Source organism: Halichoeres trimaculatus, unplaced genomic scaffold (assembly GCF_033239565.1).
Source record: "Halichoeres trimaculatus isolate MK-OKI-2021-1 unplaced genomic scaffold, fHalTri1.1 fHalTri1_scaffold_9, whole genome shotgun sequence".
NCBI lineage: Eukaryota > Metazoa > Chordata > Actinopteri > Labriformes > Labridae > Halichoeres > Halichoeres trimaculatus.
The window spans coordinates 15,225,868-15,248,952 of NW_027437188.1; the positions used below are offsets into that span (position 1 = coordinate 15,225,868).

The 23,085-nt window shown below is 40.1% G+C and overlaps 1 protein-coding gene across 1 annotated transcript in view; it reads left to right on the forward strand.

Moving 5' to 3' along the window:
- Positions 1–23,085, forward strand: part of rsrc1 (arginine/serine-rich coiled-coil 1) — a 153,019-nt gene that overhangs the window by 35,973 nt on the left and 93,961 nt on the right. The gene's annotated exons all lie outside the window — the stretch shown is intronic.

Below are 23,085 nucleotides of genomic sequence, written 5' to 3' on the forward strand. Positions count from 1 at the left end.
CACAATAAACATACATGTCAGGTGTGTATAGAGCACTGATAACTAAAGAGAATCAGTGTTTCAAAGTAGCTCATTTAAACAAATGGTGATGCCTGTGTTGGAAATAATGCAATTGGTTGAACTTGCAGAGAAATTGTGGAGGTTTTCTCCAGTTGTGGAATTTACAGTAGATGTTGAATTATACCATCCCGTTTCATGACATCCTCAAACTGGATCCCTCTGTCAAAGAATTGTTTGCTTTCAAAAGAAGTCTTTAGCCTTCACTTTGGTCGTCCTCCTTGCTTTCCTTTAACTGCTCACCAAGGTAGCACTAGACCATTTGCTCACTGCTTTACTCCACATCCTCAATCACAATCAGAGAGGTCTGTCCAATTAGGCTGAACTCCTTGTCAGTGCCAGGTCACAGGAGGAGCGTTGGTCCAAAAGACTCAATTTCATGTCATTTCAGTTGGAGATGGGCAGAGGCTGGGCAGCAGAGGCTCAGAGGGCAGTGCGGGGACCTCTTATGGCAGCAGAGAGCCATCTTTTCCCTGAGCATGTTAATCTGCAGTCGGTATAATGAGCTTGGGGTTGAAGAAATGAAATGACTGCACCTTTCATTAAAGTCTTTCTGATGTCTTTGTCTCAAACGCCATTTAAGATTTTTTTTCTGCTTTTGAGGGGCAGAACTTCAACATTAAAAAGATTACTTTAAAAGGGTGGAGTTCCTTTTTCATGTCTTTAAAACAAAGCACATTCTCCTGACTTTTTTTTGTGCAAAATTCAGTCCCCATCATCCCCGCCCAATCCTATTCTTTGTGCAAATGTGATTGTTTAGTAATTCCCCTCATTACTGTGTTTTCCCTTGACGAGCTAAACAGAACCCAGCCTTGCCACAGGGGCCTCTCCAGGACCCGCAGGCCTCAGTTTGGCTAGCTTTGCACCATCGCTCAGCCTTAACCTCTGGAAGCCCAGAGGCTGTGAAGCAGAGAGAAAATAAAACAAGACCCTAGACACAAGCGTGCACACACAATCGCACTCACCGCTGTTGATTTTCTCTCCCTCCTCACCTCACTCTGAGGAAATGATTGTCTGCTTCTTCGCCGCTGTTGAACATCTATCAGCTCATTAGTGTTGGTAATACACAGAGAAAGTAAGTGTGTTTGCGTGTGTGTTTACGCCGATGTAGCCCCAGCCTGCGGCGTCCTCTCAGCCTGTTGGGAGTGTGTGCATGGGTGGTGTGAATGGGACCACTTGCTGCTGCTAGTGGTGTGTTTGTGTGTGTTTTCTGCACTCTTGCAGGACTCTAGGCTGTGTCTGGCTCTGGGAGCGGGTCTGGGGAGGTAAGAGAGACTTCAAACGCGGTCCTCAGAAGGTTAGGATACACTCACATTGACTTAAATCAATGAGTTGTAAGTGTGTGTATTATTTGTGTGTGCGTCAAGGGGGGTAGCCCAGTGGCCAGGAGCAAGAGGAGACATGGGTGAAGCTGTGGAGGAGTAGTTGTGAAAGTGTTTGTGTGTGTTGTATGGGTGGGGGTTGGGTGTTTGGATGAGGGTGGGTGAAATAGGAGTGATGCCTACATGCCAAGAGTGGACAGTGTGCGCACACACACACAAACACCCCCCCTCAACAGACCAACACATGCACATAGAGAGCGGTGCAGCTGCATTGTTTCTTGGCCCATGGCTGTGTGTAGTCATCAGCTGCTTTTTTCCACACAGATAATGAGCATAGATTGGATAGAAAACAGCCTGGCAGTATGACCTCCATCTCCACTACATGGACACTTATTAACACACATTCACCAGACAGTAGAGGAACCCGCTGAGACCTGTACTGGACAGCCTGTATTGGTCATTTCTACAGACCTTGGAGTGTCCGAGAAACTCAAAGGGAGCAGCAAACACATTTTGCACTTTCACATTCTAAATGTGCTGATACAGGATTGTGACACTTCTCATAGTTAAGTTTGAGACTCCCCTCATAAACTTGCCTTTGTCAGGTCTGTACCTGAAAGTCAGTGTGCTGCTCCTGGGTCAACATGGCAGATCCCGTGGAGGAAACCATGGCTCTCTTCTGATTTAAAGTTATAATTTTATTACTTACTGGTGATGACCCTCATAAAAACAAACTAATGACTACTGAATAAGAAAGGGATAAATAGCGGCAAAGTAGTGTATCATCCTCCAGACTAAAATATCTGTAAAATTTATTTAAAGGTCTTTTGTGCTTAACCATGTTTAATACATAAAATATTATATTATTGGATATCTAAATATGAAATCCCAGCAAAGTTTCCTATCATGTGAAAAACAGATGTTGGCAGAATCCCCAGATGTGTTTTGCAGGATCTCTAAGCAGCTTGTCATAAGAACTTTGCAAGACTTGAACTAAATCTGACACTAACAATGTGTGCAGCAGAAGCACTGTGGAGTATAATGGTTTGTCAGCCCACCAAAAATCACAATTTTTCATTTAATATCATCATTTTGATGGATGGTGAACAGCTACCTGGTTTGTGGAATAGCAGCAAGTGGATAGAAGAGATCAGCAAGTGGACAGGTATTAGATGGACAGACGTTTTAGTCAGCAGCTCACAGGACAACACCTTCAAGCACAGCTTGAAAGAGGCCGTAGTAAGCAGTCTTAGTTTCAGTTACTGCAAAGAGGAGACTTTGAGATGCAGGTTTGACAGGTCAAACTGCAGAAAGAAAGCTGTCACTAAGATGTCAGAATAAGAAAAAGAGGCTGGCCTGGGCTATTAAACACTGCCAATGGAGAAGTTTTAGTTCATCATGCATAGGAATGGATACCTTTTGCATTTGAAATGATTCGGTAATAATGCCAGCTACCTGGTTATCAGTATCGGTACTCAGTGGTACCATTTTTTTGTACTTTTGTGTGTGTTTAGATGTTAGCAAATATTAATTTGTTTAATAATAAAATCTCAAAGTTTTTCAATTTAACATTTTATTTCTCAATGTATAAACTTGCAATGCTGTGTTCATGTCCTGCATGGAAAATCGCCTACTCTTCCACTCCCTCACAGTCACAAGGATGCATTCAGGTACCGAAAAATGGTACCATTCGGTTTTATCTCAATTGGTACCATGGTACTACAGTCGGTACTGATTAAAGTCCCTAATTTGGTACCTTTCCCTGATTGTGCAGGGGGTTTTTTGTGCTCCTTCATATGTATTGTAGCTTCATCACAACTTCAATCACCTTTATGTTTAGAACCATTCCTGGTTACACCTTCTGTCAGGTGCTTTCACCACGGACTGTTAGTGAAGCATTTAAGTTTATCAAAGGATAACCAAATTCAGTTTTTCCACAGTCATGTAGATTAAAGGGGTGTAATGGTACATGTATCCGTGCCGAACCGCTCCATAAGGCCATTCAGGTCGGTACAGTGCTGTATTCGAACGAGTACAGTAAGTTTGCGTTAGCCGCTGCACATGGCTCTTTAATATTCATGTGAGTACTTGTCTATGATTGGCTGAGCAGGGAAGGCGTTTAAATATTCATGAGGAAAGTGGTCTGTGATTTGTGCTTTGCGATCATGTGCATATCATTTGGACGTGACGTCTCACGGTGAGCCAATCAGAAGATGAACATCAAAGAGCTTCCGTAGCCACAGGAGCTTGTGTCTGAATTGAGCATCATGGCTGCTGCTAACGACCAACCGGAGCTTGAAGAGCCTCCCCCCTCGCTGTATAATGGCAAGTTTTTGGTTTAATAAACATGCTAAACAAGCAAATGGTTTTGCGTTGTTCCATACTGTTCCAAACCGTGACCCTAAAACCAAGGTACGTACCGAACCGTGATTTTTGTGTACCATTACACCCCTAGTAGATTGTATTGTTATCTCTCTTTTTAAAGTTAGTTTCGGACTTTTTTTGACTTAAATGATAAAGTAGAGGACAGTGGATACAGTGGGAAAGTGGGCAAGAGTGGGGAGCGACGTGCGAGAAACGGGCCACAGGCTGGACTCGAACCCCGGCCACCCGCTCAAGGGTGTATTGTTATCTCTTGACAGGTTTTTTTTTATTCATACAGGAACTAGAAGAAACTAAACCAGACTTAAATCTGCTGAATTTATTATGAAAAACAAACGTATTGCATTCATACAGTTAGGTGTTTTTGTAACGTATTATTTCATAACTGGAGGATTCAACAACTCAAGTGTCAGGATGATATGAGAGCGGCAGAAAAGGATGATAATGTTTTTTTGTCATTGTGATGGCCACTTACTGAGAATGACCTCACTCACTGTTCTGTTTGTTGATTTATGTGTGTGTTGAGAAAGAGAGAAATCTGGCCACTCTTAATCACAGGAGAGACACCCTGAGCAAGCGATAGAGAGCTGTGACAATCCACTTAGTGCGCTCTGTAATCTGTTTAACCATTTAGTGAGTTGTTAAGGGAGTATGCAAACACTCACACACACAGACACTGAAAAAAACCCACTCCACACTCCCTGCACAGTCTGCCTCCTGCCTTCTGAACTGGCGATTCAGTTCAGTAACACGTTTAGAGTTATGTGTGTGATAGACAGTGTGTGTGTGTGTGTGTGTATGTGAGAGTGTGTGTGTGTGTTGATGTGTTTGAAACCTGCTGTAGGCACTGAGAGAAGCCAGGCCTGGAGCATGATGACAGAGAGCAGACCCGGCCAAATAGAAGATCCCCCAATCCAATTACCCTGTTCCTCTCTTTTATTTCCTCTCCTCTCCTTTCCTTCCTCACTTCTCCTCTTTTTACGGCCCCAGTCTTAGCAGGAGCTAGCGATGGCAGTCCTGGCAGCTGTTGAAGTGGCTGGCCGCTCCGTTTTTTTTTTTTTTTTTTTTTTTATGGATCAGAAGAGGATGCAGGCGGGATTATAAGCAGCAGGTTATGAGCAGCAAACATGACAGGCCAGCTCCGATTTAGGAGGGTTATGTAAATGTGCTTGTCGACAAAATATGTTTTTCTTCCCCATCTTTCTCCCTGGAAAGGCTGGATAGTTTCGGTCGGGAGGAAGCAGAGTGGTGTTGAGAGCTAAACGAGAAGATTGTTATGGAGAGTGATGTGTAAAAGAGACACACCGTTAATGTTTAATTTTCTCCAGACTCAAGTGCTTATTCATCTGCACCAGGGGCAAGGAAAGGTGTTGACTGAAGTCTTTATGAGAGAGGCTGAGTGAGAATACATTACAGAGAGAGATGTTTGTGCGAGCAAGAGAGAGCAGACAAAGTAACGCAGAGAAGAAGGAGATGGACGAGCAGAGATTACCTTTCCTCATGCACTTGACCCCAGAAATACAGCTCTGTAGGTCCTGCCTAATGGCACTGATCATTACAAGAATACCTCTTTCATACCAGGTAAACAACAGCACTCAAGACATGCTGTTAAGTACAATGACTCAGTTGTGGAAGTAAATATCGCCCGAGAGAAGCATATAATAATCATTCTCAGAGGAGGGTTTGAATTGGCAGCCATTCTTTTAAGATCTTTTCTCTTTCAGAACAATAAGTTAAAAGAAAAGAGAGTGGTGTGCTTTTTTACATTACTGATAGAAGTGTCAGTGTTGCAGAGCTCATATCAAACATCACTTATTATCCCGGTAAGGATTTAAAGTAAACCATCTTTACTCATTTGTTCTGCAACTTTTCAGCAGAAGTTAAGTCTGAGCTTCCCAGCCAAAGTTTGAGTCATTTGTTTTAACGTCTCTTTCACTCTTGCTGTTTTTTTTCGCAGGACTTATCATTGCAGGACAGGTTCCGCTTTATGTCTCATTCGCAGACAGTTATTTTGTGCTGGTTTTCTATTGTCTTTTATTAATTATCTTTCTTAAGACATGTGCATGGTTTGATATGCAAGCTGTAATTAGGGAGGCACTAGGAGGCAATAAAAATGACCAATAACATTTAACAGTATAGCCTGGTACTTCATAAGTTTCCTGCACAGGTCCAATATTTCTGTTTTGAGGTTAAAACCAAGGTGGTCTTGATTGACCTTTAAGTGTGTCAGGATTCCTTCATTGAAGATTTACACTCTATTATGTACTTTTCACATACCCCTTATTAAACATTATTGTAAGGCAGGCAGCAAACAGCCATCAATTGTAAATTAGATTTAAATGGCATCTGTGATGTCACCCATTAATTATGAAGGCAGAGTTTTGAAGCCTTTTATCAACACAGTCCACATTGAAACCCTGATCTGACCTAACTTTTGGACGCCTAACTACAGACAAAGAGGCTGACTTGCGGTAGGCTGTTAGCCTCCTAACTAACAACTGCAGTGTACCTGACGGTTTCTCACATCAGCCATCTCCCAGATCATGCGCCATACTTTATTTTAACCACTGCAACACTGATGACTTTTGTCTGTAAATATCTTTATTTTCTGCAATGATATCCATTATTATTCTGCAGCTAAATCGTTCTCAATCTCTGTTTAAGCAGAAGAGCACAATGTTGTACTAAATAGACATGACCACATCAGATGTATGTGTGCAGGGCATGAATCATCTTAAACATGAGGCAAATATTTGTTTTTTTCTTAGTTATCTGATCAAATAGTATTTTTTTTCCATAGCACAAAAGTTTATTTTTTTTATCAGACACAAAACATCCTTACAAGGTTATCTTCCTAGTTGTACATAGTATTAGCTTGCTTTAGCACAACACATAGAGAATGAAATAGCCATACCATTTTATGAGTAGGACTGGGTACACACCACAATAAATCACCTGCATCAAAGCCAGCTGTTTCCAGATCTTTGAGGAAAAGAAACTTTGCGTAATTTTGCAGTATACCAGGTGTGATCATCACACTTACAAAGCAGTGGAGTGAAATTGATCCTGGTATGTTGGACACAGTTGGCAGTGAAGTTGTGTTTGTGTAAGAAAAAGTCCATGTGTCTTGTTTTTTTAATCAAACCCAGCCTTTATTATGATTTTACCAGTCTCCACTCAGACACAACAGTCTATCTCTCCTCTCCATCAGTTCAGTTTTGCGTCATATTGAGGCCGTGATTGAACTTTAAGAAAAGATTAAACCATTCGTTTTGTTTCTGGTCTTTCGGTGTCATTTAGAAACTTAGCTTTTTCTTGCTTCTCCTTCACCCACTTTCACCTCTTTACAACTTTTCGTCCATCTTGCTTTTAATTCAAGTACCCAGCCATCACTCATCAGCCTCCTCCTTTTTACGAGCCCTTGCCCCCTGGTTCTTCCTCTTTTGGTGCCCACATCTGACGCCATGGAAAGTATGTACATACATAAATAAATACCTTGGGCACCACTGTCTAATCAACAGAGTGAGACAGTTCATTTGTTTTTGTGTTCTCTTTACTTACACTAGTTGGTGCAGCCTGGCTGAAATCTGTGAGTGCAAAACTATGGTGGTGTTAAGTAGGGCTTGGACAATATATTATTCTCGCAATTCAATTCAACTATGATTTTTTTGGGTGCCATTTGTTTTAAATTGATCCTTTGATTTTTATGATTTTTTTTATTTTTTTGATTTTTTGTTAGCTTTTTAAACACCATAGCATGTGAAAAAGTTAAATAATGATGATAATGTCCACAGACTATACCAGGAGCCATATTTTCCCATAAAATGCACATCACATGAGTCAGAGAGAAAAACTTCACCCTCCACTGGACAAAAGTGGTGACTTTTTTCCAATCCAGTTTATTAACAAGAAATGAAATTAGGAATTTGAATTGAAAGAAAAAAAAAATTGACAAAGAAACCAGTTTGCCAAACAAAAAATCTTGGTAGACCTACAAGGATTTTTACCTCCCACCCCTTGTGTTTAGGAAGGAAGTGGTGGGCAAGTTCAGAAAATGAATTACAACAACAATCACAAAGTAATTAATCCTGTTGCGTTTTCAAACACATCTGATTCACACTGAAATATACTGTTGCATGTGTATTTGAGGCATTTTCCAAAATGTATGTTCCAAGATGAAACTAAATGTCTACTTTAAGGAGGAAGCTTTTTCTTTCGTCGTGTGCATTTACATTTCCATAGCTACGAGTGTGTATGAATAGAATTTAGGGACTACTTCTCAGTATCAAATCTGATACTTCAGTTTAGTTTTGATAATGTGGAGAAATTAATTCCTAATTTCATTGAAAAAAAGTAAAAGATGCATGAAATCTCCAGATTTAAATTATGTCCAAAGACAAAAAAAGATTTTTTCACAAAGGAAGTGGTCAAAGTTTATAAAAAGTTTTAATTCGAACCAATTTCCCCTTATTTCTTTTGAGAATAACAGGATTAAAAATAGTACCAGGGTTACAATGCAAGTTAAGCAGGTAAATTTAAGACATTATGACTTAGAGGAACTCGATTCAGGTCTTTGGAGCAGGGTTTTAGCCGTAAGCTGTCAGCTGTAGCAGCTTTTCCATCTAAGGCACCCATGAGTATGTCCTGTGTTCTTATGTGTATTTGCACTGTGGTGAGACTTGGGGTAACTTTGTTTAGTACCACTTTTCCTTGTAGTGCACACACACACTCACACACCCCTGACACCTCTCCCTGTCGGCCAGACTGCAGAGCGCTTGGGGCCATGTTGTTTTGTCTTCTGATGGACAGACGGAAAGATGGAGAGGGAGAGAAAAAAGAGAGACTTACGCTGGTTTGTGATTACGGCAGTTTGACACCACAGACATGGAAGAGTGGGGAGAGGGGGGTCAGTGTGTGAAGAGAAGTGAAAAAGGCACAGCAGAAAACGGTGTGTGTGGATGATATGAATAACAATGTACGCAGTGTGTCTCCCCGGACCCTGATAACCTGCAGACCAGAGCCCGCTCCCTGTGACAGGCCGGCCTTTGTGGACACTTTATCCCGCCTGTACACTTGTAAGGTAGAGCCGGGATAATCGCACCTAATCTAATTAAAGCTAAAGAGGGCCATGACTGAGGCTGGCCAGAAGCAGACTGGGCACTCTCACACACACACACACATCAACAAACACAGCTCAGTGACAAAATCCTGTTTGCATCAGAAAAATAAGGTTGTCATATTGATTATGCAAATGAGGGACAAACTGGGGCTAACTGCCTCTCGGCCAGCCGGTTACAGCTGACACAGGCTAAAGAGAGGGATACACAGAGAGGAAGAGAGGATTAGGACTCGTTTAGCTTGCTGTTTTTTCTCTCTACCATTTCGCATGAGCCACTTTTTGGTGCAAAACAACATCGTCCGCTCAGCCTCCATGCTACTTCTGTGAGAAAAAGACTAATGGATGCGTGTGAAGTCAGATCAAAGATGGTCACAGTAAACATCACACAAAATGTCCAACAATTGAAGCAGTCTGTTTCCAAAGTCATGTAACAGCCTAAAAAAGGCAGATAAATTAATATCATACAGTTTGTTGTATTGTACATTTTTCCAAGTTTTGTGATAAAGCAGTTAACATCTGATTTCAACATTGATAATAACAGAAATAAAGAAAGGCACATGCCCTGAAGTTGATTAGTATGTTATATGTAAAATTGAATATAAATAGGATTGAAGGATAGAATAAAAAGGGGATCACTGCCAGTAAACTAATTTTTCTTAGCTTTGTTTGCACTGCATTGCCAGTTGCTCTCAATTTCCTGTTTACTGCAATGGGGGACTTAATCCCTGCTGAAAATAACATTAACTAAGGCAATCACAAGGTCTAACAATCAATCAACAATTTACATCTAAAGAGACATCTATTTTGTCAAGATGTCCACAAAACTAAAATGTAGTTAAATCAAATGTGTAACCCCACCCCCCAGCGTTCACACAGACTACTTTAGTTAATTTGATTAAAGCTCTAATTGTTTGGGCCATACATTTGGTCACAGTAGCTTGTGAGGGCATGTTGCAGGATCATGGTCATCAATGAACTGCCCGTGTAAATTCAAATGTGGGTGCCTGTACAAGTGTACTCGCTTATCCTCAGGTGAGTAAGCGTGTGTTTGTGTGTATGTGTGTGTGTGTGTGTGTGTGTGTGTGTGTGTGTGTGTGTGTGTGTGTGTGTGTGTGTGTGTGTGTGTGTGTGTGTGTGTGTGCAGCCAGCCGGCAGCCAGATTGCTATTTCCCCCCTCTGCCCCTATAGAAAGGGCCGGGTATTCTCTGGATGAGGGTGTGATGTACAATTGAAGGGCAGGATTGAAACTGATTACCTTGTTAACTCCTGGCACCCACTGGCAGCTTGAAATAGACCTGAGCGCCAGGGCCTGATTTGCAAATGAATTACCTCTCGCCTGGCCCTCCCATTCCCCCTCCCCTTCATTCCCCCGCTTTTTTTTTGTCCACTCTGTGCCAAGATCATCTTTTTATATTGTGCCATGACAGATGCTGTGCCGGGCTGCCATTGTTCCCCATCAGTTTTTCCGGGGACGCGAGGAGAGCCAAAAGATTTCCACATGTGATTTTAACACAAGCGTCCCTCTTGCCGTATAGCCTGGTGCTTTATTCTTTGTGTACCAGTGCTGCAATCTACAGAGTTTTGGATCAGGGATAAATGTTAGGTAGCGTCATTGTCTCCGTCTCAATAATAGAGAGGTATTCCTCTGATTAGGACAGGGTCTAATTGGGAGGTATGAAAAGGACCGTCAGCTATTGAAGAAACCGCAGGGAAATTGATTGCTCTCCATGTCTCCCTTTTGCTTTTCCTCTCCGTGTCTTTGTCCTGCTTTTCCTCTATGTAACACATGAAAAAGAAGTCAATTTCTGTTAAAACTTGGCCCCAACATTCAATTCCCCTCTGCACAATGCGTGTGTGTATCGCCTTAAAAGAGAGGAGTCTGAGGCCCTCACACTTGTGATGTTTGCTTCCATTCATGTGTGAATTGATCTGTTTGTTTACCTAAAATAAGTTAAGGATCCGTTTTTTTAGCCATGATGGTATTAGACTTATTCAGTTCTTTATTATTTAATGGCTAAATGAATAAAAAGGTGTGCCTGGTCCCAACACAGGTACAAGGCTCCAACCGCCTCCATTCATCTTAACCAGCACAGATTATTGTCATATGATAATCTAAATATGTTCGATGATAAATTGTTGATGCTGTTGCTTTTAGAGATGAAAAAAAGAACTCTAGCTCTAAGGAGGATCTGCTTCTGCTGTAACAAAACTCAAAATCTTTTGTGTTTGATCTCATGGATTTTATTACCTCATCCCACAACTCCTATGATGAAAGGTCATATCTCTTTACTTAAATAAAAAAAAAATAACTGGCACACACTGACTGACTGACCACTGACATCCATGCACAGTATAATAAGGTCTCTAAATACATTTAAATTACCGGGTAAAGGTTATTCAACTTTACAAAGAAGAAGGTTCATGGTCTGTTGACTGCAAGGCTGGTCCTGTGCAGCAAGAGGTCACACCCACACTTCAGTAAAAGTTGTGTTTGATAAAAATAGTAATCTGTTGTTAAATTCATTTTTTAAATCCGCAGGCTGAAAGCTAGTAAGCTAACCAAACGAAGAGACAAGAAGTTACAATTTAATGTGTTAAAAGTTGGGTTAGTAAATCGACAATAAGGCGAAGGCAAATACAATACCATTAACCAAAAAACAAAGCCAGTTCTATCTTAGCTTTCCACAGAGTATTATAAAAGTAGCTGTGGTAATAATGCCATCTATAAGCCTTATTGCTGTTTTTGATATATTGTTTGCTTGACTTACATTTCACCACATTAAGTGAACTTGTCACAGAATTTGAACAGAAATATTACTTCAACCAAATTTCATGCCACAGAAACAAGCTGATATCAGTGAATGTTCTAGTATGTCAGATCTAGTAAACATTGAGCAATTTGTGAAAATTAAGACAAACTAAAATTATCCGACCTGCAACCCAGGATTATGATTTTCCTGTTCATAATTGCTCCTTAAAAAACTGTATTTACCACCATGCGCCCAAACAAATGGACTCTGAGTGTGCTGGAAAGAAAAAAAAAAAACATCCTGTGTGGCAGGTTCTCTAGGTTGGCCATAAAAATTCTTGATTATGAATCAAGTCAAACACGTACCTCTCTTGTGTTTTAAAACTTTATTCCTAATGATTACTGCATCCAAATATAGCTCTCACATTCCTGCTCCACAAGTGTCTGAGGCTTTAACTTGTGTGTTAACCCTGAGCAGGTGTCTGATAGTAGCCAAGAATCAACAGTGTGTGTGTGTATATATGTGTGTGTGTGTTTATATATGTGTGTGTGTGTGTGTTTCACAAAGAGCAGAAAATCCAGCCGTAAATCAACTTCTTCTTTGTGATATTCCTCCTTTCCTGACTTCTTTTATTGACTGTACTTAACGCTCCCTCAGAGAAATATTAAGTGCTGAATTTGTTAGCCGCAGTTTTAATGGACTGCTTTTCTCTGCCTTTTTGGGATTATGCTGAAGTAAAGCACCCTCAATAGTGTGTGTGTGTGTGTGTGTGTGTGTGTGTGTGTGTGTGTGTGTGTGTGTGTGTGTGTGTGTGTGTGTGTGTGCGCACGCTCATGCTGAATTACATAGAAAGCATAGAAGCATAAGTCTGTGTTTTGTTCCCTCTTGTGTGTTCTGCATTAAAGATTGACAGCCCATGACTTACCCCCGCATTATCCCGTTCCCCATGTGTGTGTGTGTGTGTGTTTCCCTTCAGCCCTCCTCTTTGCTGTATAAAACCCTAAGAGGTAGCTCTGATAGTGCACACACAAGAATACAATTTCAATTTCAATTGGCAGCCCTGTTAAAAGGGAGCTATGGAGATGGCAATCAGGCCTGGGGGAAAGCTCAGCTCCCAGTGTTATTGTTGGTGTGTGTGAGTGTGTGTGTGTGTGTGTGTGTGTGCACGCTCATGTGTGTGTCCCTCTCTTGCTTACTATCAAACTTTTGCCTTCTATTAGTTACACAGGCAGATGTCACTGATGTGGACTGTGTAATGTTGCATTTTGTGTGTGTGTGTGTGTGCGCGTGCGTGTGTGTGCGTATGTGGGAGTGGGAGTCTGCTTGCTTCAGTGTCCCCATCACATTGACTCTTTAATAAATATGCCTGCCATTCTATCAGCAGTCAAACAACATATGAATGCTCAATGACACGCTTGACAAGGCATGCAACTGTGGCAAATGGGGCGTACACTCACACACACACTCAACGTCACACACACTTGCGAGCACACACTCTTATGAATGATGTCTCTTTCACAGCACTACAGTGTCCTGTCTTCTCTTTGCTGCCTCTTTTTTCCCTCTATCTCTGACTGCCATCAAGTTGAGAGCTGAGAGGCTGCTGTGGGCCAGAAATGTGTTCCTGGAGCTTTTAGTGTACCAAGATAAAAAACAGACATACTGTCAAAAAAGAGGCAAAAAGCTGAGTAGGTCTTTTATTCCAGTGATGGTTCTCACAACTCTCTGTAGTAAAAAGTGAAACTAGCTCTACTGACTCTTATTGCGTATTGGACCATCTGTATCTGATTACACTGTAGGGAGTTTAGTTGAGTAACCTGGCACCTGCATTTAATGTGGTTGGTTCTTTGACATCAAACTGACAAATATACAAGTATTCAGATTAATAAGGCATTATTGTTCAGCAAATGTGCCAAACATTAGGTGTTTCTTAGTACTTACAATTTGATTTTATTTTATCCCATATTCACATTCAATGGTAATCTTTAACCGGCTGTGCAAATTAAATGACAAATGTATTGGTTCTTTTTAAATGTGTAGCTAAAGCACACCCAAGTAAGACAAGAAAATAATTATTAAGAAGATATGCTCAAGTGTTAACATTTAATTTTTACTTAGTCTAACTAAAATTAACAGCAGTGATGTGTTTTTATGTTTAAGTCTTCAAACAACCACTGGGTGGTCCATTCAAGTGTTGGAGCAGCACAAAATTGGATTTAGGCAAATTTCCGCCAGTGTTTTCAAACCCATTTTGGCTGATGACAGTGTAAAAAACTAGGAGTTTTCTGCTGGAATTTATCTGTTTCTGCCAATTGTCAGCAGTTTTTTGGGCAGCCATGGTTTGGTAACAGGGTCTTTTGTCTCCCATTAGGAATGTTGGGGTTATGATACCAGATCTTACTTTCCACGTGTATAAGTGTGTGGGTAAAACCTAAACTGCCCCTGGTGTTGGGCCATTGGTGTGGAAACTGGACTCATTCAAACGGATAGGCTCTGCATTACTCCCTCAGCATCAGCATTGGTGTATGAACATGGTATGAATGGAATGGTATGGTAGAAAGCACTTGGAGAGATCAGAAGACTAGAAAAATGTTAAGAGTGTACCTACAGTCCAGTTGTTCCAGATGTAGACCTAAAACAAGACAAATAACACTTGATTCTCCTTTGAATTAAATTGTGCTTGACACTGAGATATTTCAAACACTTGACACGTTAAAGCCTGTTGCTGAAATATGAACACTAACGTAACGTGTAATGGACTTGTCGGCTGTGCTGTCACTAAGCAGCAATGGTTTTCATGTCTGCTGGTGACGATATTTTGTTGAGAATATTGTGCATTACTACTAAGCATAGTCACTGGACCAGTATCAAAAGTCCACATGTGCTTGGAGAAATTTATGTCACTGACATTGTTAATCAAACTATAAATGTGTGTATATCATAGAGGTAGGGGCATGTCTGCAAAGTGGTGGCAACTTCAAATACTAGTCCAAATCTGCCACTGGCTGGCAAAATCTTCAGTTCGTGATTGGTTGTAATTAAGTCATTTATTACTTTAGCTTTGAGTTCTCTCTGGTAACTTCCTGCAGATCTCAAACCAACACTTGCAGCAATCACAGTTTGATCAGTGCTGATGCTAGCTGTGGTTACTGCTGCTTTGTGTTTCTCCAGTGCTGTGTTGATGACTTTCAGGGTGACTCAAAGATTTGTTGCGTAAATAGTCGAGGACTTTTTTTGTCACTGCTCCCCTGAACACTTTTGTTCTCAACATTCACATTAGTGACAAAATTTACACTCTTGTTACATTATCGAGGTCACACTTGTTCTTCTCGGCACATACCTTAACACTATTTGCTGCGAGAAACAGGAGCTTGTTAATAACTAAATAAAAGAAAGAAAATTTAACATGCTTTTTTGATGGCTACAGTTAAATTCTTGGGATATCGACATATTCCATTTTGCAAATCCAATAGTTTTTTTTATTTTTTTAATTCTTCATTTCAGTCTTTGTTTATAAACTGGATTGGAAAAAAATTACCACTATTCTCCAGCAGAGGGTGAATTGTTTCTTTCGGACTCACATGATGTGCTGGAAAAATATGGCTCCTGATATAGTCTGTAGACATTATCGTCATCATTTAACGTTTTTCACATGGTCTGGTGTTAAAAAAGCAAACTAGAAATCTTAAATATTGAAGAATCGCAATTTAGATTGAATGGACAACACAAAATCGTAATAAAATCGAATCCGGAGAATAACATATTGTCCCAACCCTAACATACAGTCAACACTCCTTACTGGCATCGTATAGTCATTGAGAAAGTGACGGTACAGTTATAAAAACAGTCTCTAATTTGATTAATAAAAACAGTTGTTATAGTTTTGGCCACAATCAAGCAGCAGTACTTTGAATGGATGGTTTCTCATCCAAATACAGTGATGACATTCAAAGATAATTTCCAGTCAGCAAAAGATTTCTTATTTTAACCCTTACACTGCTTAAAATACTTTTCATCGGGGCCTGCCAAAATAAGCTGAAGGTAAGGTAAAGATATGCCCAGTGTTACATAGCAAACCTAGCCAGGGTGCAGTGAAAGGGTTAAAGCTTCCTCACTCAGGACAGCAGGACAGAAAGGTAATGCATGGCTGATGAGTGCTGGGCTAATGGGCAGCTCTGTTAGCTGGAAATCAAATGACTGCCTCTGCATTTTAAGTCCCTCTGTCGCCTCCATTGACTGACTAAAGATATTTATCTCTGCTGTGTCAATGGGTGGGGTGGGGGTTCAAGTGAAGAGAGGAATAGAAAGAAAAAGAGAGAGGGAGGGCATCCAGGGAAAAAAACAGAAGACCCTAATGCAATTATTAGAAACTTGACCGCAAATGACAACTCATCTGGTGCTGGCTCTGTAATTAATTGTCTGTTAGAAAGAGTGCAGGGGTTTGGAAGGGTGAAGTGAGGGGGTTGGGTGAGCAGAGGAGAGCAGGGGAAGGGAGACAAGTGGGTGATTGGTTCAGGGCAAAATGACAGGTGAAGAGGTATACTGTGAAGGAGATGAGGTAAGAAGAGGCAACAGCCTAAAGATCCTCGTTAGAGTTTAAGAGTCTGAAAAAAACGTTTTGACAGTGAAACAGAAATCGTGCTGTGAGTGATGGAGGCAAAGAGAAATGCAAGTTTGAGACGAAAGGGGAAAATATATGGTTGTGGAGTGGATGAGAGACCGAGGCACTGGTGAAATAAAAGCGCTGGAATGAGAAAGCAGTGTGATGGATCCAAGGACCATAGTAAATTGGTCAGTATTGACCTTGCCAGAGCTCGGTTTAACACTCACACTTGTTTGTCCAGTTTTACTTAATTGACCTCAGATAACTAATTACTATATCCTGAAACAGCAGTACATTACTCTCCCTCTGGCTTTTCTCTCTCTCAGTAACCCTTGTTTTTAAAGCTATAAGCTACTTTAGAGGGAAAAGAGAAATAGATCAGTTACACGCTTTTAATGACACAGCAATATCAACACAACAGAAAGAATTTTCCTTGGGTTGCCATTATTTATAGGCCTACAAGTAGAAGTGGGGAGTATATCGAATATATCCAGTGTATCGTGGGTTGTTGTCATGTGAGATGTATAAAATGACTATATCGCACCCATTAAGTAGAAATAGTCACGTTAAATCTCTTTGCTGTTTCGCTTCTTTCACTCTCTGCTACTCTGCTGGTGCTCCTCTCACAGCGAGCACTGCACTCTAGGGCTGCAGCTATCGAATATTTTAGTATTCGAGTAATCGAGTGATTGGATAAAATACATTTTTGTTTAGTTAAAGAGCAGTTATTTTTCAAATGAATTTTTTTCTCTTTAAGAAATAGAATTTTCTGATACAGCTTGTCAATAAGAGCACTTGCTTGGTTGCTCCAAAATTTGTAAACACACTTTGACACATTTTTTGTGCCTTGTACATCTCATCAAATGATGTGGACCCAAATGGCACCCGTTTCGTAGAATGACCCATTAGTCTCCTTTTTGTATAAGAGGTAGCTTGAGGGGTCTGAAAAATTTCTTAATATGGCCTCAGCTCTATTTGAAATACCACTCTTTGATCTTTTTTAAAATTAAACGATTCCTCGAGTCGGAAAAAAATACTCGAGTAAATTTTGTAATCGAGTACCTCGAATCATTCGAGGAATCGTTTCAGCTCTACTGCACTCCTGCACACCCAGGAAAATTCTCCTGCGCATGCGTGTTTTTGTATTAGGAAAGAAGGGAAAAAGTGACTTGCACATCTCATCAGTCACAGGTTGTGGACTCTTGGGGCTTGTTTTATCAAGTGTAGTAAGTTGCTTATTTGGGTTGGCTTTACTGCCTGTATGATGCTTGCCTGATTCTCTCCTTGCTATAAACAACAAGAAACAGATGCAACATGTTCTTAAGTTTCACTTTCGTTTTTCTGCACACTCTGCCCCTCCCCCTTCCCGTTCTTGCCGTTTCCAGCATTGTTAGACAATCAAAGGCAACAAGGTTTTTGAGATTGCATTTGGACTTACAGTTAGATAAACTAGAATGGTTTATGAGTTTGGAGATAATGCCTCAAACTTTTTTTCCACATTGAGACACATTGAAGCTATGCCAGTCATGGCCTCAAGCCTCATTTACCATCATACAGACTTTTTTTTATAGGGCTCGACTGATAGAGTTTTTTATTATCATTTTTTAAGGTTAATTTGAATTGAATATAGTAGTACAGTGGACAGATTTGGAAACAGAGTGAGGAGAGTGGGAAATGACATGCGTAAAAAGAGGCCACAGGCTGGATTCAAACCCAGGCCACTCGTGCGAGGGCAAACCTTATGGAGCACAACCTGGACCACTAGGCCATCTGTGCTTCTGGTATATTTTTCTTGAGGCAGATACAATTTCCGATATTTGGCAGAAAAAAATCAACAACTGATTAATTGGCTGATTAATTTTAAAGATACTCAATGAATCAAAATTTCCCACGTATGTTAGCATCAAACTTAACAGTATTTACTGTATTATGAGACTACACCAACTAGACTATATCAGTGTTTGAACAGTAAAACTCTGGCTGATGTTGGTCATTTCGAAAATGGCAATAAACGGCTGATTAATTTGGTCAGGCCTTACTTTTTTTTTATCTTATACATAAAAGCACAAGTATACTGCTTGGGTAACCACTGGAAGCCATGATTTTTCATGCATTGAACTTTTGCTACTTGTAGTCAAATTCTGAATATTTATGCAGTTTTTGAAAACAGAAATCAGCCTCCTACAGAAGATTTATTTCTTAGGACTGTTTGGGTTTCAGTTTCTTACTTGAGGACACTGACTCGTGTTGACATAGACATGAACCACCAGAGAAAATAATTACTATTAATTCTGTTTTACCTTTCCTGCTTACATGTTCATATTTGTACCGCTAATACCACACACACACACACACACACACACACACACACACACACACACACACACACACACACACACACAAAGATTTTCAATGTGTAGAAATTTCAGTCTCTTAATTAAGGCCAAACCAAAATAAGTGACCTACCTTCACGGCCCTCTCAGCATATAAAACCTGTCATAGTGTATCCAGAATGACTTTCTGTCCGTGTCATCACTTCATCTCTCTGTCTATTACTCCCTGCCCTCCCCCTTGCTGTGTCCCAGGGCCATAATGTGCTCCTATGGTTGTAGTAAGCAGGCCACAGCGTCTCTGAGGCCTTGTGCTACACCACCATTACTATCTGGCTTGCCTCCACTACAAATTGGATGAACAGGCACTGACACATTTTCAATATTATTACATTAAACCAAGTGGATTTTGATTGATAACCTAATATTGGCCTAATGCAAAACATCAATCATGGCAAGTATATTAATTATTTAATATTGTGGCGTAATTCAGGAATCGATGCGTTGAAGGCAGGGAGAGTGGGGAGAGGGAGGGAGAGGGAGCGATAAGGAGAAAAGGAAAGCTCTGTCCCTGAAGACCTCAGCAGATTATATGATGTTTTGAAAAGAGAGATGAGGATGTAAAACGTGTGTCTGTTTGTGTGTGTGTGTCAGCTGTGTGCCTCTAATGGATAGAGCGATCCCTCTGGCCCCAGTGCGGACAGTGCTGCTGGACAGCTTGCCCTTGATAGAGTCAAGCCAACAGATGACAGAGCAGTACATTAAATGCAACTGAAGAGCTTCATAAAGGCTGGACCGCCAAAATAAAAGACTGAGGAAAAAGAAGCAGACATAAAAAAAAAAGAAAAAATGAATGTGAGGGAAGAAGAAGGGGGAGATAAAGCGAGGGGGAATGAGTAGAGGAGGAGGGATTGAGAGCTGCGTCTCCCCTGTGTTAGATTGTTTCTCACTAATTGCGCTTCATTAGCGGATTACACACACTGTCACCACGGTAACAAATGTCTTGCTGTCTGGCTGCGGTGCACCCGTCATGTATAATGAATGTGGCGGGGTGTTTGTCAGAATGTAATGTAATTACAGCTAGATGAAGTTTGCCTTAAGTGGTTGAGTTGTCTGCATGTGGCCGACTAACAGAGCACAAAATAAACAAGCAAACATCCTGTTTTTCTTCTTTGCAGTTGTTTTATACTTTTTCTACTCCTTCATAGCCATTAACATGGTTTGTCAGTGATGTTACTGAGGTTATCATCAAAAATTATATCAGAATCTATGAGTGAGTCCAAGGTTTTATTTTAAGAAAATTAAAAAGCAATACATGAAATAATTCTTATGAGGATTTGAAATGAGACATGTTCAAACATAACCCTTTCATCGAATAATGAAAAGTTCTTTCTCCTGTCAACTCCAAAAATTTTTTTGACAAGTGTGCCTACAGAACCAAGTCGATTTTCATTCATCAGATGAAATATCTGATGAATGTATCATGCTAGTTTGAATATCTGTAAGTATAGGTGCCAGTACCAGTCAAAATTCAACAGCACTGAGCAAAGAAGGGTCAGAAACCAGGAAGTTTTTTTATATTTTACTAATGTCACCTTCATTACTGACCGGAGTTACGTGTAAAAAAAAACAAAGCACAGCTTTCTGCCAATGCTGGGCTGTGGCTTTGATTAATAACTGTCATAATATGGTAAAGTTCTGCTTCCATCATGTAAACAAGCAAATACCAAGTGGCAGCATCTGGTCTTGAAATATGAAGATAATTCAGAAGTGCCTCAAAAATCTGATTGTCCAGCATTTCCTTTGGGCTGGCAACAGACATATTGGAAAACCATTGCACACCCATTCAAAATAAAGATCTTCACAGGAAAGAATAGCATATTACACCCTGGTTCAGAAGACTGGTTGTGGTCTTAAAAGTGCCTTTCTTTTTTGTGATCAAATATTTATTGTCTTTGTAATACAGAACAACACAGAGCAATTAGATTACAAAAAAGTGCCTTTCTAATATTTTTTTACAACAGTTATTTCTTATATTATTGAACTTGTGGGTTTTGACCATTTCAGAGCACAGGTCACTTGATTGACAGATGGGTGCCCTGTAGCGGTTAGCGAGGAGGCTTGGGGTTAGCCTTAACTCTCCCTGTTTACTTCATCCTAAGTTAAGTGGAGTCAACTTTTCCAATGTGGCCTCTGCCAATGATAGGCTTGAAAACCATGCTTGGTAAACAAATGGATGATGCCATGGAGACTAGAGATAATGTTGCATGTATGCCTTATATCCAATTGTATAATCAGTACATCCATGTTCACTTCCAGCTCTGTGACTGTTGATTGACACTCTTTACCCGCAATCCTGTGTTTAGCTGCATTACATACATTAAGCTTAATATTTACTGATTCCTCAGTATTTTCTAACCTTCAAATTGTATTTTTTTTGATGGGATTTAATTTTTTGTTTAGATGATTAGTAAATTTGTTGCTTTGGAACATTCCTATTTGGAACAAAAAGAAAACAAACATTTCTTGTTCTTTAATGTGTTGGGTGTCATTGGAAAGTTGACTTGGGTTTAGATCCTTTACATTTCCATCTGATGACTGCTCAGAATTTTGGCTATTATGTTGGCAGTTTTAACAAATGTTAAAATGATCTAAAGCTAAGACCAGTCCTAAAATTTTCTTGAGGCTCCACCCTTGGAGTTCTCCAAATTGTCTGTCACACTCCTCACAACACGAAGTCAGAGATAGGCATGTCTGCCAGAGGCACACTGTAGTGTGGACAACAGAATGGCAAACAAAGATAGAGATAAAGATACAGCTTCATTGCTTTATCATCAATGCCCTTCAGTGAAAGTGTAACTAAAAATGGTGATTTAGCTTGTAATTGGTAATGCTCAAATGCTGAAAGTTGCATCTTAAGTTAGTCTAAAGTGTGGTAAGATGATACGTATGATTTGTAAAATATGTTGCAAAAATAAAATATTTGACTGTGTACTTTTAACTTTAATATTTATTCCTAAAAATGATCAGAGTAAGACAAGAAAAGCAAAGTGGGCAGTCTTGGTGAGACCTGGGTTGAAGTCACACAGGGTATAGGTCCTGGCCTGATAGATGGATGGATAGATGGAGGATAGATGGATGGAGGTAGAGTGGACTGGAGGCTGGGATGGATTAGACAGTATGTAATTTTAGAGATGGTGTAGATTTACACTGTGATGCTGCTGGCTGCATTAGCAACTGAAGCCTGTCGATAAGCTTTTCTCCCTCTCGGTACACACACACACGCACACGCACACACACACACACGACACACGCACACACACACACAGAGGGTGAAACTACACAGTTTGGGTGGAGTTTTCAGTAATGGGGGGCCAGAGTTGGATGGAGTCGGGGGTTGTAGGATGAGGAATGGTGTCTGTTTGTGTTCTCTTGATCTGTTGATTTCTACTGCAGCAAGTTCGAAACATGCCAAAATTACATCAATTATTTATTTTCAATTTGCACTTTTGTAAACGGACAAACCCCCACTCCCCACCCTTTTTCTCCCACTTCCTCGCTTACTATTTGGCCGCTGCCACCCTGATGATCATGCACACACTCTTTTTATTAATTCACTGATAATAAGCTCTGAGTTCTGTCTTTGTAGTTAAAAATTATTATTATTATGACTTCCAGCAGTGAAGGGACTGATTTCTGTGGGCCTGTGTGTAGTTGACGCACATACACTGATAAAAACAAACACACACATTAGAAGGAGTTAATCTTTTTTCCTCTGTTTTCAATTGTACGAAACCATTTTTTTCTTATTGACATTTCTCTTTATTTTTAAATATGACAGTAGCTACACGTTTCATTGACTGCTCTATCCACATTCTGAGTATGTATAAATTTAAAAATGTTAAATTACTTTACTGTGTAAGTCATTTTTGAACCAAAATAGCTCCAAGCCCTCCAAAGGGGATTGATTGTTGCCTATTTATTAGGAATGAGCACCGTTCACATTTGAAATGATATGGTACCGATACCTGGTACTTAGCAGTCGGAACCAATACTCAACAGAACCAATTTTTAGTACTTTTTTGTGTTTATGTGTTAGAAAATATCATTTTGTTAAATAATAAAATATATATTTTTTTCAATCTAACATAATTATTCTTCAATATATAACTTTGCAATGCTGTGTTCATGTCCAGCATGGAAAATCACCTACTCTTCCACTCACTCACAGTCACAAGGATGCATTTAGGTACCTAAACATGGTAACTTTTGATTTTACGTGAATTGACACCCGGTACTTTTGACAGAATTCGGTCGGTAACTATAAAAGAACCAAATTCGGTACCCATCCCTTTTATTTATTGATGCCTTAAAGTCAGCTCAATCTCTTTAAAATGACAGATGTTAACACAAACCTTTAAGACACTTGATTGTGTTTAAAGGTGTTTATTTAACCAAAAAGCAAAAAGCAAACTGGTTTGTGTGAAAATCACGGGCAGAAACCTAAACAATGTAAATCATA